This window comes from Manis pentadactyla, chromosome Y, assembly GCF_030020395.1.
Source record: "Manis pentadactyla isolate mManPen7 chromosome Y, mManPen7.hap1, whole genome shotgun sequence".
NCBI lineage: Eukaryota > Metazoa > Chordata > Mammalia > Pholidota > Manidae > Manis > Manis pentadactyla.
The window spans coordinates 9582203-9599991 of NC_080039.1; the positions used below are offsets into that span (position 1 = coordinate 9582203).

The following is a 17789-nucleotide window of genomic DNA, read 5'->3' on the forward strand; positions in this document are numbered from 1 at the left end:
TGGGCTTGTCATCTATGCCCTTTATTATGTTGACAACATACTTGCCCTGTATACTCATTTTATTGAGAGTTTTTATCATGAGTGGATATTGAATTTTGTCAAATGCTTTTTCAGCATCTATGGAGATGATCATGTGGTTTTTTGTCCTATTGTTAATGTGGTGGATGATGTTGCTGGATTTGTGAATGTTGCACCATCCTTGCATCCCTGGGATGAATTCCACTTGATCATGTTGGATGATTTTTTAATGTGTTTTTGAATTCATTTTGATAATATTTTGTTAATTATTTTTGCATCTATGTCCATCAGGGTTACTGGCCTGTAATTTTCTTTTTTGATGGGGTCTTTGCCTGCTTTTGGTATTAGAGTGATGCTGGCTAAGAAACTTTTTTAACTAATTGGGTTTTAATACAGAATCCTTCCTGTTTTTACTCTGTTGTTTTGGGCTTGCTAGCTACATTACTTAAGTTGCAACAAATTATTTGTTTGGGGCTGGAGGAAGAAAAGCAGCACCTAGGTAAAATAAGTGGAGCCCCCTTAGGAGGCCAAAGCAAATGTCACATGGATTATCTTGCTTTTGTTTTTTTCCAGAGGCCCTCACCCTACTCTGTGTAAGCCCATGAATCCGGTCTCATTACCCCTCAGCAGCTGGAGACCATAGCTTCTTCTAGAGGAAAGGGGGCAACGATCACTATAGCTGCTTCATTCTGAGAAGGGGTGCAGTTAGGTCTCCACCAGTGGTCAGTCAAGAGGGCTTTGGAAAATGGGCACTTCCGTCCTGCATTCCATTTCCATCACTATTTGCAGTCTTATGGCTTCTTAGGCAAGACAGAACAGATAATGTTATTAAGTTTAGTAGCAACATCTGAAGTTGAATTTTCCATTCTGGAAGAACAGACTTGACAAGGAGTTTAAGAATGCATGGCTGAATATGAGAATTAGAAATAGGGAAGCTGTAATTGAACATCATAGCCAGTTATCTTGGGGAAACTAAAATACTCTAGATCTAGTCTATGTCCCAATGATTCATATTGGGACTCAGTATAAATAAGGCTGCTTTATTGAAACAACTCTTTTCTCCAAAATTACCCTCAATTTTATTAGAAGTAACCAGATTAAGAAAATACTTAACACTTGACTTGATTATTTGCTTAAGTGTACAAGAAGAGCAATTGATTACAAATGCTCTTTTAAATGTGCTATGCTGGAAATTTTGGTAAGGAATTTCAGATTGGACTTTTAAAGGCCTCTCAGGGCCAGAGACACTTGCTATCAGGTCTTGCCTGCAGTACCTGTAGATTTTCATGAATTCCTCTCTTCTTGAGGTCCCCAAGACATTTTGAGGATCCTGCACCTGCCAGGAAGTGGCCTTACTTACTCACCTGGTAAGGCTGCTGGGAACCCTGTAAGCAAGGTACCAGGCCAGTTCTTCCGAGGAGCTTTGTTGGCTTTAGAACATCAACCTTAATTCCTTACAGCTGTGTGTTCATATCTGAGTTTGAGCATGTGTCTCTCAGGTGTGACATTCCAGTCAAAGCCTTTGTAATATAACCAGTGTTTTTAGTTGTTCTTGTTACAAGGAAAGTAGATTCTTATTCAGCTTATGCAAATAAACATACTGCCATAAAATAAAAAAATGTTCACAAGAGTTTTTAAATTCTGGAGGGATTATGTAGAAATACAATTGTTTCAATTTTGCTTCTAAAGGTATTTTCCTTTACTAAATTGTTGTCAGCTTAAAGAGAAAAAACTTACAACACTTTGACAGCAACATTTGAAATAAAGTCATAAAATTATTTTCCTTAGCTTACTTAATCTTATGTAACTAATACTTGCTCTGTTAGAGTCTCGTTCTTTACTAGTTTAGGAGTAATCAAACAGTGACAAGACTTACAAATGGAAATGCTTAAAATGCTGATGGACGCTTACTATAGGATGATTGACATACGAAATTTGGATATTTTTGTAACATAAAACATTCAGTAACAAAGTTTATCATCATTATCTTTGACAGTGCTTTCCAGGTAAATATATATCAGATAAGTAAGTCGATTTAGCCAAATATTTTCACCGATGTAGAGGAAAAATTCCTCTGACATGTTCCAGGGGCCCTCTGGAAAATATTGGTTAATTAGAGGTAAAAGCACCTTTTTTGAATTTGATTTTGGGAAGCTGGCAGAAAGTTTTTAAGGCACTTGCCTAAATAGACTAAATAGAATAGTAAGTCACTATGAAATAATACTTATCTAGTAAACCAGAATGACAATAAAATATTTTAAAAGCAAGTATAGAAGGCTACACAGTTGTTAGCAAACCTTAGCTTTTGGTCCTTTTAATAGTAGGGTCTAATTTTCTTAAATACTCAGACAACTCATTGAGACTTTAAGCATGGGAAACTGCTTTCATAAAGCACTTAGAAAGCTCTTTGCAATCTTTCAACATTAAGGGCAGACTAACAGTTTAAGAAAACTTTGTCTTTTTAACTGAGAACAAAATTCTAATTTTGCTTTGTACTTGATATCAAGACTCATTTGCTTTAGTTGCACACAGCATGACTATGACAATTCTTCCACAAACTTCCTACAACTTTCTTTTCATATTCAGAGTTTTCCCCCTTAAAATAAACAGCTGGACTTTAGAACAGTTACCTTCTTTTATCATCAACAAAATGAATTCCCATTCCTTACACCTTCTCTTATTAAAACACACATCTTTTCTAGCAAGCAGAGATGTTTTCTTTATTATTTTAAGTAGTTTTATTTAGAACTTAAAACCATTAGGAACGTTAATTTTCAGTGAACACTGATAAGTGGCTATTGTAAACTATTACACTAGCATTCTTAGATTAACAAATTTATGGACACCTTTCATAATTTCTGGAAGTGTGTGCTTTATAGCAAAATCTCTAAGCATATAATATGTCTACTTAGCAATAGTTTAAGGTTTTAGATTACTACAAAGATTCTCAGGTGGTTTGTAGGTATACACACTGTAACACACAATTAAGATGTTCACTTGCTACACTTATTTAGTTTACTCATTTTTAACAACTATGCTAGATCACTCACAAAACTTTTATACCAAACACTAGACAAAGTCAATCCTAAACATTTTTTCTTAAAAGATTTAACAGGTAACATCAACTTAAATGACTTTAGGTAACCAGGCAGCTGATAACCATAAGTACATGTCCATTTCAGTTCAACTTAAATTAGCATTAATTCTTTATATTTTTATTGGAGTTTTCTGGAAGTTTTAGAATGCTCAATTTTCACAAGTGCTTGTCTTTAAGTCAATTTTTATTAATACCATCTGGAGGTAGAAAAATCTTTCATTTACACAATTAGACACACAAACATACAGATTGAGATGTAATGACTACAATTAGCAGTACTTTTCATAAAAACATACAGACACATAAACTGATAAATATTTGAGTTACGAGTATCTAATTCCCTTCTTTTTAGCTTATTTGGTTAAAAGTATCAAAGTTTTCAAGAGTGCCCTCTAAGGGCAAGCAGTTTTTATAATTGGGTTAAGGTTTAGACAGCCCCAGATGAACAGGGTTGATGAAGATGTGTGTTGTTTAGGGTTGATAAGGGTTGATAAGAACTGTGTGTTTCCAGGGGGCAGAAAGGAAATGCAGGTACAATTCTAGCACCAGTTATTTAAAGCCAGGCTATATTGCAGAAGATAAATTTCTTTCATCTCAGGGAGTCTGGTTTAAAATTCAGAATTTTTTTAGTAAAAATCTATTCTACTTATTGAGTTCACAATTAACCTTAAATTTTTATAAAATTAGGCCTGTATTGTAGTTGTTCATGGGAATTTTGACTGTTTTCCTTCTTTGTGGCAAAATATATTTAGCTGCATAACCATATTATATTGCATACTTGTTTCAGGGACCAAGCCTCTCTAATCACAGAGTTTGTATTGAGGCCAAGCTTGTGCACAGAAGATAAGACATTATTTCAGGGTCAAGGAATCAAATTTCTCCCAGTTCTTCTGAAGGTCATGCCAGAGACGTGTTATTTGCACTTCTGTTTATTATGGTATAGAGTAAAATGCCTCAGGAGAAATATGAAAGTTATTAAAATATCTCATGATCTAAAAAGAAACACAAATACCTTAACTATATAGATGTTAAAAAGAGAAGCAAACACCTCACAAGCAGCTGTAGAGGCTTACTTACATCTGCAGTTGAGAATTTTAATTATAAGTATTTTAACTGAAGTGAAGGAAACCTTTAGACAAACCAAACAATTATGAACATTATAATTTGACTCATGCATATATTTCATCTTATACAAATAGAGATTTAATTTTCTACATTTATGGGAACAGTAAATGCAATCATTCACCCACAGACACCACTTACAGCAATATGTGTAAAAATATTTTTAAGAATATAATCTTGGCCAAGGAGTTTTGGGTATACAAAATCATCCTATATATAAAGAGATTCAGGGTAGAACAAAGTAATTTGCTTCCTGGTCTCATTTATTCCTGCTGGAATTATTACAGGCATTAAAAAGCTAACTTTAGAGATTTCGAGAAATTCTTAAGATCAGTATTTTTCTGGGGAAATTTTTCTAAGAAACCACACAAAAACTAAAGGTAAGTAAAAGAAAACAAAGAAGCAAAAACCCAGTCACACATTTGTGACATTTATTTTTCTCTTTGGGGAATACCTGCAGAGCTAGTAAATTAAAGAGAATATGAACTTTTGAAAAGTATTTGAATTACCCACCTACTGAAACTTAGTTTTAAAGGTAAGTGTAAACACAAATAACCAAGAAAAATATATGTTTATGTAACTGAAGGACATCAAAACCACTGACCCAGTCAAAGAAAAAATACGAAATGTTGATTTGAAAAACCTAAAACAAAAACAGAAGGACATGTATTACTATTTATTACTGGTAATAAACTTTAATTACATATTTCTTGCTTGATATAGTTTTTCATCATCAAGTGCTTTTAATTTTTTCTACCAAGACAGGCAGTTTTTTGGCATCAAGGAGTTTTAATTTTATCTGTAATGAATTCCCCATCTTCTAGGTTCAGTTTTGGGAAAATTCTCCTCAGACTTTGGTGTCTGTCTTGTCCAGGTGTACCTTATGTGAATTTAAAAAAATTTGTCTCAAGATTTCTCCGTAACCACGAATGTCACAAACAGGTTTTGTGTGTACTGCTGTAACCCTCTACAAAAAGCTTTATGGGGTGGAGCCAAGATTGCGGCGTGAGTAGAGCAGCGGAAATCTCCCAAAACCACATAGATTTATGAAAATATAACAAAGACAACTCTTCCTAGAATAGAGACCAGAGGACACAGGACAACATCCAGACCACATCCGCACCTGAGAGAACCCAGCGCCTCATGAAGCTGGTAAGATACAAGCCTTAGCCCGGTGGTACCCGAGATCCCCAACCCCCAACTACCGGCGGGAGAAGAGGAGACGGAGAAGGAGGGGGAGGGATCCCAGGACTGCTGAACACCCAGGTCCAGCAATTGAGGCCAGAGCACAGACACAGTGCATGCGTGGGGTCCTGGATACTAGGGAAACAGGGCAGTACGACCTGTGAGTGGGTACCTGAGGATGGCACTCTTTGGACAAAGAAAAGTGAGTGCTTTTTGGAAGTCTTATAGGGACAGTGACCCAACAGCCGGAAGGAATCATCCTGGGACACTTAGTCCAGCAGCAGGGAATCTGGGTAACTCTGGGCACACTAACCCTCCGGGCAGCAGGAAGCATTGAGGCACGTCACGGAGATAAAGAGCCTCCTGGCCGCTCCCCCTCCAACACGGCTCCACCATATCAGAGTAGCGGCCTGAAGCACGCCATGCCCAGAGCAACAGGGGAGATAAATTCCATAGCAGCTGAGCAGGAATCAGAAACCCCGTCTCCACGCCGCTGCCCAGCACGAGCCACTAGAGGTCGCTGTTCTCCCAGTAGAGGAGGGCCACAAACCAACAAGAAGGGAAGTTCTTCCAGCCGTCAATCATGCCAGCTCTGCAAAATATCATTATCGCCATCAAAAGGCAAAATTTCAGGCAGACCAAGATAACAGAGTCAACACCTGAGAAGAAGACAGACCTAACCAGTCTTCCTGAAGAAGAATTCAAAATGAAAATCGTAAACATGCTGACGAATATGAAGAGAAATATACAAGAGCTAAGGGATGAAGTCTGGAGGGAGATCACAGAGGTCTGGAAGGAGATTACAGAAGTGAAACAAACTCTGGAAGGATTTATAAGCAGGATGGATAAGATGCAAGAGGCTATTGATGGAATAGAAACCAGAGAACAGGAATGAATACAAGCTGACACACAGAGAGACAAAAGGATCTCCAGGAATGAAACAACATTAAGAGAAATGTGTGACCAATCCAAAAGGAACAATATCCGTATTATAGGGGAACCAGAAGAAGAAGGGAGAGAAAAAGAGATAGAAAGTGTCTTTGAAGAAATAATTGCTGAAAACTTCCCCAAACTGGGGGAGAAAATAATCAAACAGACCATGGAAATACACAGTACTCCCAACAGAAAAGACCCAAGGGGGACAATACCAAGACACATAATAATTAAAATGCCAAAGATCAAGGACAATGACAGAGATTTAAAGGCAGCTAGAGAGAAAAAGTTCACCTATAAAGGAAAACCCATCAGGCTATCGTCAGACTTCTCAACAGAAACCTTACAGGCCAGAAGAGAAAGGCATGATATATTTAATGCAATGAAACAGAAGGGCCTTGAACCAACAATACTGTATCCAGCACGGTTATCATTTAATATGAAGGAGGGATTAAACAATTCCCAGAGAAGCAAAAGTTGAGGTAATTGGCCGCCCACAAACCACCTCTACAGGGTATTTTAGAGGGACTGTTATAGACGGGAGCACTCCTAAGACTAAACAGGTGTCACCAGAGAAAATAAAATCACAGCAAAGAAAGCAGACCAACCAAATACCAACTAAAGGCAAAAAATAAAATCAACTGCTCACTAAAAGCAGTTAAAGGAAACACGAAAGAGCATAGAATAAAACAACCAACATATAAAGAATGGAGAAAGAGGAATAAGAAGAGAGAGAAGAAAAGAATCTGCAGACAGCGTATGTAACAGCTCAATAAGCAAGCTAAGTTAACCAGTAAGGTACTAAAGAGGCTAACCTTGAAAATTTGGTAACGACGAATCTAAATCCTGCAATGGCAATAAGAACATATCTTTCAAAAGTCACCCTAAATATAAATGGACTGAATGCACCAATTAAATCACAGAGTAATAGAATGGATAAAAAAGCAAGACCCATCTATATAATGCTTACAAAAACTCACCTCAAACCCAAAGACATGCACAGAGTAAAAGTCAAGGGACGTAAAAACATGTTTCAGGCAAACAACAGAGAGACGAAAGCAGGGGTTGCACTACTAGTATAAGACAAAATAGACTTCAAAACAAAGAAAGTAACAAGAGATAAAGAAGGACATTACATAATAATAAAGGGCTCAGTCCAACAAGAGAATATAACCATTCTAAATATATATGCACCCAACACAGGACCACCAGCATATGTGAAACAAATACTAACAGAACAAAAGGGGGAAATAGAATGCAATGCATTCATCTTAGGACACTTCAACAATCCACTCACCCCAAAGGATAGATCCACTGGGCAGAAAATAAGTAAGGACACGGAGGCACTGAGTAACACACTAGAACAGATAGACCTAATAGACAGCTATAGAACTCTACATCCAAAAGCAACAGGATATACATTATCCTCAAGTGCAGAAGGAATATTCTCCAGAATAGACCACATACTAGCCCACAAAAAGAGCCTCAGTAAATTCCAAAATACTAAATTTCTACCAACCAACTTTTCAGACAACAAAGGTATAAAACTAGAAATAAATTCTACAATGAAAACAAAAAGGCTCACAAACACATGGAGGCTTAACAACATGCTCCTAAATAATCAATGGATTATCGAACAAATTAAAATAGAGATCAAGGAATATATGGAAACAAATGACAAGAACAACACAAAGCCCCAACTTCTGTGGGGCGCAGCAAAAGCAGTATTAAGAGGAAAGTATATAGCGATCCAGGCATATGTCAAGAAGGAAGAAAAATCCCAAATGAATAGTCTAACATCACAATTATAGAAACTGGAATAAGAAGAACAAATGAGGGCTAAAGTCAGCAGGAGGGATATAATAAAGATCAGAGAAAAAATAAACAAAATTGAGAAGAATAAAAGAAAAGAAAAAATGACTGAAACAAAGAGCTGGTTCTTTGAGAAAATAAAGAAAATGTGTTAAGCCTCTAGCTAAACTTATTAAAACAAAAATAGAATCAATACACATCAACAGAATCAGAAAGAGAACGGAAAAATCACAACAGACTCCACAGAAATGCAAAGAATTTTTAAAGACTACTATGAAAACGTATATGCTAACAAGCTGGAAAACCTAGAATAAATGTACAACTTCCTAGAAAAATACAACCTTCCAAGACTAACCAAGGAAGAAACCCAAAAGGTAAACAAACCAATTATGAGCAAAGAAATTGAAACGGTTATCAAAAAACAACCCAAGATCAAAACCCCGAGGCCAGATGGAATTTTATCAGACATACAGAAAAGACATAATACCCATTCTCTTTAAAGTTTTACAAAAAATAGAAGAGGAGGGAATACGTCCAAACTCATTCTATGAAGCCAACGTCACCCTAATACCAAAACCATGCAAAGACCCCACCAAAAAAGAAAATTACAGACCAGTATCCCTGATGAATGTAGATGCAAAAATACTCAAAATACTAGCAAACAGAATTCAAAAATATATCAAAAGGATCATACACCATGTCCAAGAGGAATTCATCCCAGGGAAGCAAGAATGGTACAACATTCGAAAATCCATCAACATCATCTACCACATCAACAAAAAGGACAAAAACCACATGATCATCTCGATAGGTGCTGAAAAAGCATTAAACAAAATTCAACATCTATTCATGATAAAAACTCTCAGCAAAGTGGGTATAGGGGGCAAGTACCTCAACATAATAAAGGCCATATATGATAAACCCACAGCCAATATCATACTGAACAGCGAAAAGGTGAAAAATTTTCCTCTGAGATCGGGAACAAGACAGGGATGCCCACTCTCCCCACTGTTATTTAACATAGTACTGGGGGTCCTAACCACAGCAATCAGACAAAACAAAGAAATACAAGGAATCCAGATTGGTAAAGGAGAAGTTAAACTGTCACTATTTGCAGATGACATGATATTGTACATATAAAACCCTTAAGACTCCACTGCAAAACTACTAGAACTGATATCTGAATACAGCAAAGTTGCAGGATACAAAATTAACACACAGAAATCTGTGGCTTTCCTATACACTAACAATGAACCAATAGAAAGAGAAAACAGGAAAACAATTCCATTCACAATTGCATCAAAAAGAATAAAATACCTTGGAATAAACCTAAACACAAAAGTGAAAGACCTATACCCTGAAAACTACAAGTCACCCTTAAGAATAAATTAAAGGGGACACTAACAAATGGAATTTCATCCCATGCTCGAGGGTAGGAAGAATTAATATCATCAAAATGGCCATCCTACCCAAAGCAATATACACATTTCATGCAATCCCTACAAAATTATCAGCAACATTCCTCAATGAACTGGAACAAATAGTTCAAAAATTCATATGGAAACACCAAAGACCCCGAATAGTCAAAGCAATCCTGAGAAAGAAGAATAAAGTGGGGAGGGATCTCACTCCCGAACTTCAAGCTCTACTACAAAGCCATTGAAAACAAGACAATTTGGTACTGGCACAGGAACAGAGCCACAGACCAGTGGAACAGATTAGAGACTCCAGACATTATCCCAAATATATATGGTCAATTAATATTTGATAAAGGAGCCATGGACATGCAATGGGGAAATGACAGTCTCTTCATCAGATGGTGCTGGCAGAACTGGACAGCTACATGTAAGAGAATTAAATTGGACCATTGTCTAACCCCATACACAAAAGTAAATTTGAAATGGATCAAGGACCTGAATGTAAGTTGTGAAAACATAAAACTCTTAGAAAAAAACATAGGCAAAAATCTCTTAGACATAAACATGAGTGACCTCTTCTTGAACATATCTCCCCGGGCAAGGAAAACAAAAGCAAAAATGAACAAGTTGGCCTATGTTAAGCTGAAAAGATTCTGCACAGCAAAAGACACCATCAATAGAACAAAAAGGTACCCTACAGTATGGGAGAATATATTTGTAAATGACACATCCGATAAAGGTATGACATCCAAAATATATAAAGAGCTCACTCACCTCAACAAACAAAAAGTAAATAATCCAATTTTAAAAAGGGCAGAGGAACTGAACAGACAGTTCTCCAAAAAAGAAATTCAGAAGGCCAACAGACACATGAAAAGATGCTCCACATCGCTAATTATCAGAGAAATGCAAATTAAACCACAATGAGGTATCACCTTACATGAGTAAGAATGCATACCATCCAAAAGACAAACAACAACAAATCTTGGCGAGGTTTTGGAGAAAGGGGAACCCTCCTACTGCTGGTGGGAATGTAAATTAGTTCAACCGTTGTGGAAAGCAGTATGGAGGTTCCTCAAAATGCTCAAAATAGACTTACCATTTGACCCAGGAATTCCACTCCTAGGAATTTACCCTAAGTATGCAGCACTCAAGATTGAAAAAGACAGATGCACCCCTATGTTTATCGCAGCACTGTTTACAATAGCCAAGAATTGGAAGCAACCTAAGTGTCCATCAGTAGATGAATGGATAAAGAATATGTGGTACATATGCACAATGGAATATTATTCAGCCATAACAAGAAAACAAATCCTACCATTTGCAACAACATGGATGGAGCTAAAGGGTATTATGCTCAGTGAAATAAGTCATGTGGAGAAAGAGAAATACCATTTGATTTTACTCATCTGTGCAGTATAAGAACAAAGGAAATCTGAAGGAACAAAACAGCAGCAGAATCACAGAACCCAAGAATGGTCAAACAGGTACCAAAGGGAAAGGGACTGGGGAGGATGGTTGGGTAGGGATGGATAAGCGGGGTGGAAGAAGAAAGGGGTTATTATAATTAGCAGGCATAAAGGGGGGTGTTGGAGAAAGGGGAGGACTGTACAACACAGAGAAGACAAGTAGTGAATCTACAACATTTTGCTATGCTGATGGACAGTGACTGTAATGGGGTTTGTGGGGGGGACCTGGTATAGTGGAGAACATAGTAAACATAATATTCTTCATGTGATTGTAGGTTAATGATAGCAAAAAGAAAAGAAAAAGAAAAGAAAAAGAGAAAGAAAAAGGGGATTACTCCCTGATAGGATAAAACTAACTGCAAATCAACGACTAATACATGCTTTACAAATCCTTAATTTTGATCATTTAAAGGGTGTCAGATGATCAGCTATGGAAGTACATTTTTCTGATAATATTCCTTTCTCTTAAAAAAAAAGCAGTTCCTGTGTGACAATCTCCAATAAGTTCTTCACAATGGTATAAAGGTCATATCAACGTGTGGGCAAAAGGTTTGTTTGTGTTTATACAGAGGATCAAAGACTAATTTGGCTACCCAGAAAACAAATTAAGATACGATACAAAGAAGAACTTCCAACCTCAGCATCCTCTGGAAGAGTCATTCCAGAAGACGATCATCAAAAACCTCAACAAAGATCCTGGCGCTGTTGCAGTTGGAGCTGCATTCATCCCACTGGTTCCTACTTGCCATTGGAATGAAGAAGGAGATATCTAAGCTGGCCTGTGCATACAGTAAAACAACAAATTTGACTGGATCTATACTGTTGGACCTCAACCAAGAATTAGGAGATGTGCAAGTTGCAACGCTCCAAAATTGCACAACTATAGACAATCTACTGTTCAAAGAACATATGGGATGTGAACAGTTCCCGGGAATGTGTTGTTTTAATTTGTCTGATTTTTCTCAAACTATTCAAATTCAGTTAGACAGTATCCATCATATCATTGATAAGTTTTCACAAATGCCTAGGGTGCCTAATTGGTTTTCTTGGTTTCACTGAATATGGCTGGTAATTGTAGGTCTTCTTTTGTTATGTAGCTGTATTCCTATTATGTTAATGTGTGTACACAGTTTAATTAGTAGTTTAAAACCTATACATGCTTATGTTACTCTACAAGAAGATATGTCAAAGAAATCATCAATCTTCCCATATTTTCTTCTATCTGCTGCTTCTATAGCTTTTATTCTTCCTTCCTAATTACAACCCTTTAGTAGAATTCGTGCCTCATATAGAAAATTACCGAGTATCATTAATTCTTCCAAGTGGTAAAGATACCTCAAGACAGGTGCTGGGCATAAAAGCCACAGGGCACAAATCTGCAAAGAAGTAAAAAGCTAACTTTTTCAAAGAATATTGCTTCTCTCTCACTTACCAACTTTACATTTCCCTGTACGGCCCGGAAGATGACTGGTTAGCCAGAGACGGGTAAGATTCCTCAAGGGAGGAACAACCTAAGACAGGCACAGTCGCAGGGGGGCCATCAGGTGAGAAAATGGGGATCAACAGAGGTGAGGCTTAGAACCTCACCCCCCCCTGTTTTGAGAGAAATCTTCTTCATCCGTGGATGTTTTGTTGCCCTTGTCTAGCTTGGAATGATACTTAGTCTATAGGCACAGACCTGATCATCTACATTTGCCCTCTTGCAGCACTAAATTATGTTTTCTACCTTTATCTTGCAGCTATCTACCATCTCAGAATTTTATTAAAAATAAAAATAATAATAATAATAGTGGAGAAATGCTGGATTCACATATAAATCAAGTATAAAAATCAAACGAATAATCATATCTGACCTGATTGTTTATAGTTCATGATGCGTGATCAAACCAACCGAAAGTTTCTGTGATGACTGCCCCTTGCACTGTTCACCATGTAAGAACTTATTCACCGTGTAAGAATTTGTTCACCATGTAAGAACTTGTTCGTTATGCTTCAGAAGATTGGAGACTGACGAAAATTAGGCTTGGGGTTGATTAATGATTGTGCTTTGAGTCCCCTATACAGAATGTTATTGTTGTTAACAACCATTTTATCAATAAATATAAGAGATGCCCTCTCCAAAAAAAAAAAATCTTTACACCCGTCGGTCTCCTCAGAAACTTAAGTGTGGATCAGCAGCTTCGTTTTCGCTGACCTACTAGGACTTACATCAGGCAGGTGGTGAAAATCATTCTAAGTCTTTATTAAGTATCAGTTCTTTCTCCCGATATCATCAACTATTGCCAAGAGAGGAAGGATTTTTGTATTAAACCAATAAATTATAATATTTTTACTTTCCCTCTTACCAGTGACAGAACTGCCTTTTGGCCGTTAAGAGCCTGATAGAAATGCCCCTTCAGCTCGTTTCTCGTCCTAGGCTATTCTCATTGGTCGGTAAAATTTGATTGGCATAAGATAGACCCAATTATGGCCAAGTTGGGTTTAACATCTTCCCAATCTGGAAAAATCGTTATCTCACTAATTGCAGATAAGTGACTGCACAAAATACGGGAGATTAAATTTGTACTTTAAACAGTGGGTTGTTCACTATGGAAGAACTTGTTCGTTATGCTTCAGAAGTTTGGAGACTGTTGAGAATTAGGCTTGGGGTTGATTAATGATTGTGCATTGAGTCCCCTATACAGAATTTTATTGTTATTAACAAGCATTTGATCAATAAATATGAGAGATGCCCCCTCAAAATAAGAGATAAAAATATGCATTATCTGAGATTCAAATTTAGTTAGCACCTTATATTGTTATTCACTCTATGTGGCAATACTGTTTTGCACAGAGCCTGTCTTTATGAAAATCTATTCTTTATTTTAGTTTCCTAATGCTTCACTACTGAGTATAAATAATTGCAGCATATATAAATCAGAAAAAAGGGCCTTGCTCTCTTAAGTGTGGGTTTACCTGCTATCATAATTACCTTTCCCTCTACCTCCTTGTCAACCTGGAAATTACTTTTGTTCACAATCAAGAATAAAAAAGAAGAGAGATAAAGGGTGAAGTGGCTCTAAACCTTGTATTGAAATCACCTTCATTAAATATAGAGAATAGCAAAATAATGTCTCTGAAGCTGTTTTAAACACACTGAGAGATTTTATTTTCATTTCTGAAAACAAAGACCTTAAGGAGAGTAAAAGAGATGCAAGACAAAGCCCTCTATTTTGGGGGGAATGGATCCTAAGGCCAAATTACACGACAAAATTCACCCAGAGTCAAGCAAATACTAAAGGCAAATAAATTTGAATTTTATCATTATTCTACTAATTATAAAAGAGGAGACATATTCCATTTGTATATTTTAAAATAATTTATCAACCTGACCCATCTATTTTCTGCATTTGCTTTTATATAGAAAAATTTTAGAGACAGACTAGTGATCCCATATATGTGGATCTTAAAGCTGTAGAGGATGCAAAGGCAATTGAGTCACTTTTACAGATTCAGGAAGCTAAGGTTTAGGTTAATTGATATAACCTAGGTCATGACAATAATAGAATGAGGGCTGAGCCAGAAGAACAAACCAGGTGCTCTTTTTAGTATAGAATTTTTATCTTGAAAACTAACAGGTGTGCCTAAGTTGGCTCACTGTAGATGTTACTAAGTAGCATTGCCAAAGACTGGCTTGGGGCATTCTCCTCATCTCACCGGCCTTCCATTGTTGTTCCAAATAAATAATCTCAATAGAAATAGTTTGCCCTCCAAAGGCAGTTTGAAGAAAACTTCCTTAGTCCCCTTCCTGTCAGAGTGTTTCAAACCTACCTAAGCACATCCTACATTGAAATTCCTTCACGGCTCATTACCTTACCTAGATATTTTGTTTTTTCTCCCACCAAATCTAACCCAGACATGTCCAAGTTACAGTTAGTCACAACTCTGTAATAAATTTTGAACTTGAAGGAACTGTACACAGATATATTGAAAACACCCTGTGATTAATGCAAAATCCAGTTGCCAAGTTCATGCTCATTTTAATATTTTGGAACTTGGAATGTATTGGGATAGAGAAGATGATAAGTGAACGCCACAAAGTCAGAAAGAATTTCAAAATGAAAGGAGGATCCACAGAGGACCATTGCACAATCATTTCCTTTAACCATAGGTAAAAGACTCAAAATTATATATGTTTTAATTTTATTCTGTAATAGTTAGATATGTAAGTTAACTACTAAGTATATTTTATACATTTTTTTGTTCCTGGGGCATGGGGCTCATACATTATTTTACAATTATATTGGGATTTTATATATACAACAAGCAAAAGAATCACATCAGTCATTTTAAAATAAATTTCACTACTGAAAGGACACAACTGACAATTACACTGATGATTCTGATGGAAATAATGGTCAGACCAGTAAAGCAGCACCCAATACAGAACAGTGTGTGAGTGAAGTATATGTTACACCTTTTAATTCACTGTATTTTATATATCTGCTCAAGTATATTTTCAGAAATTTGAAATCATAACTCACAAATATAAAATGAACGTTAGTCAAAAATTGTATTTAATACAGTAGCTAATGATAGGACAAGTAATATAATCAGACTGGTTCAAAGGAGAACTTAAATGAAAGACAGTTGGTAGAAATACTGACATAAATTTGTCAATATGTATAAAATGGGTTTATATCTTGTAAAACAATGAAATGTAGTATGTTGGCTTAATTTTTCCTTCTGAGTGGCAATCAAATGTACATTTACTGGACATAATCCACTTGCATAGCTTAGATAAAAAGTCATCTGTATTTCTACCAGTTTTCAACTTCATAAAGCACATAATTCTACCTCTACAAAATAGGAAATAACCTAGTGAATATAAAATTATCAAATTTTAAATTCATCCTTTTTTCAATTTTTTAGTTGAAATATAGGTAATATGCTATATTTAATGGTTTCATACATAAAACATAGCTTTTCAACAATTACACTTCATTATTAAATCCTCACCATGTTAAGTGTAGTTACCATTTGTGAACATACAAAGAAATCACACTTTACTGACTATATTCCCTATTCTGTACTTTCATTCCTGTGACTAACTTATTTTACGATTTGAAGTTTGCATCTCTTTGTACCCTTCACCTATTTCATCCACCACCCCACCCATCTCACTATGACAACCACCAGTCTTGTTTTCCGTGTATACGAATCTATTTCTGTAAAACTTTATTCTTTATTTTTTTTTAGGGGCCATGATAATCTTCTCTGTATCCTTCCAATTTAGTATATGTGCTGCCGAAGCAAGCACTATTTCTGTAAAACTTTTAAATAAAATAATGCCCAGATGAATTGCTAGGTAGTGCATAGGACACCGGGAATTTATCCTGTCCAGTTTTAATTATAGGACAATTTCTTAAACACTTCACTTGCTTAAATTTTATTAGTCTATTATATATCTGATTATAATAATTCATTATAAATGTATCTTATATCTCTGTTAATGATTTGATAATACTGTTAATTGCTATGGAGTGAATGTTTGTGTCCCCTCAAAATTCTTGTGGAAGCCCAATGTAATGGCATTTAGAAGTGGGAACTTCATTAGACATTTAAGATTAGCTGATATCATAATGATAGAACCCCCACAATGGGATTAGAGGCCTTACAAGAAGAGAAAAAGACCAGAATCCACTGTCTCTCCATAATGTGAGGATATAGCAAGGAAGAGGGTTTTAAAGCATGAAGAGGGTTCTTACTAGATAGCGAATCTATTGACACCTTGATTGTTGATTTTCCAGCCTCCAGAATTGTGAGAAATAAATATTTGTCCTTTAAGCCATCTAGTCCATGTTAATTTATTGTTGCAGCTCCAGCAGATGAAAAACAATTCAGCTCAAAGAATGCCTTAACAATAAACATTATTTTTTATTTTTGAAATATTTGTATCCATATTACATAAATCTTTACTTTTTTCTTAGGGGTAAAAAGATGCTTTGGGAATGGACTCATCTGTTTTGTTAGCTATATTCCACAAAAATAGAAATAAACTGAAAAGAAATGAACAAATATTCAGTTAAGTTGGTGAACAAAAGCAAACAGCCCCCTTGTCTTCATTCAATATTGCTGGTCCTCTCACTAGTGTGGCTTTTCCCTTTGGTGTACTTTGTTTAAGATGATGTCTTAGTAGATTTTTCTGCTTAGCTGTAGACTGTGACAAGACCTCACCTGGGCCATACTGTAGTAATATGGCATACATATAGCACAGAGTTAACCATCCTATACACTGTGGCTGAAAAGTGCTAGCTGTTATATATTTCAAATGTGAAGTTGTCAGTATTGGTCTGGTCCATCAGTTGCCATAACTTCCAATAAAATGGCCTCTATAAAAGATCCCCACTTTAAAAGAACACATCAAAAATGGAACTATACTTTTGGAAATAAGATATTATGATAATATGACTTTTTTTCATCTTTCAGCTACCTTTTTAAAAAATTTTTACTTTGTCATCATTAATCTACAGTTACGTGAAGAATATTGTTTACTAGGTTCCCTCTTCATCAGGTCCCCCCACACACACACCATTACAGTCACTGTCCTTCAGCATAGTAAAATGCTATAGAATCACTACTTGTCTTCACTGTGTTGCACAGCTCCCCATTCTCCCCCTACATGCTAATTGTACATGCTAATCATAATACCCCCTTTCTTTTTCCACATCCTTCTCCCTCCCTTCCCACCCATCC

The 17789-nt window shown here is 36.2% G+C and overlaps 1 non-coding gene across 1 annotated transcript; it reads right to left on the reverse strand.

Moving 5' to 3' along the window:
* Positions 1-16246: 16246 nt before the first annotated feature.
* LOC130682227 (U6 spliceosomal RNA) lies at positions 16247-16353 on the reverse strand. The gene has a single exon (XR_008995446.1). It is a non-coding gene; the product is annotated as a U6 spliceosomal RNA (small nuclear RNA).
* Between the last annotated feature and the right edge of the window lie 1436 nt (positions 16354-17789).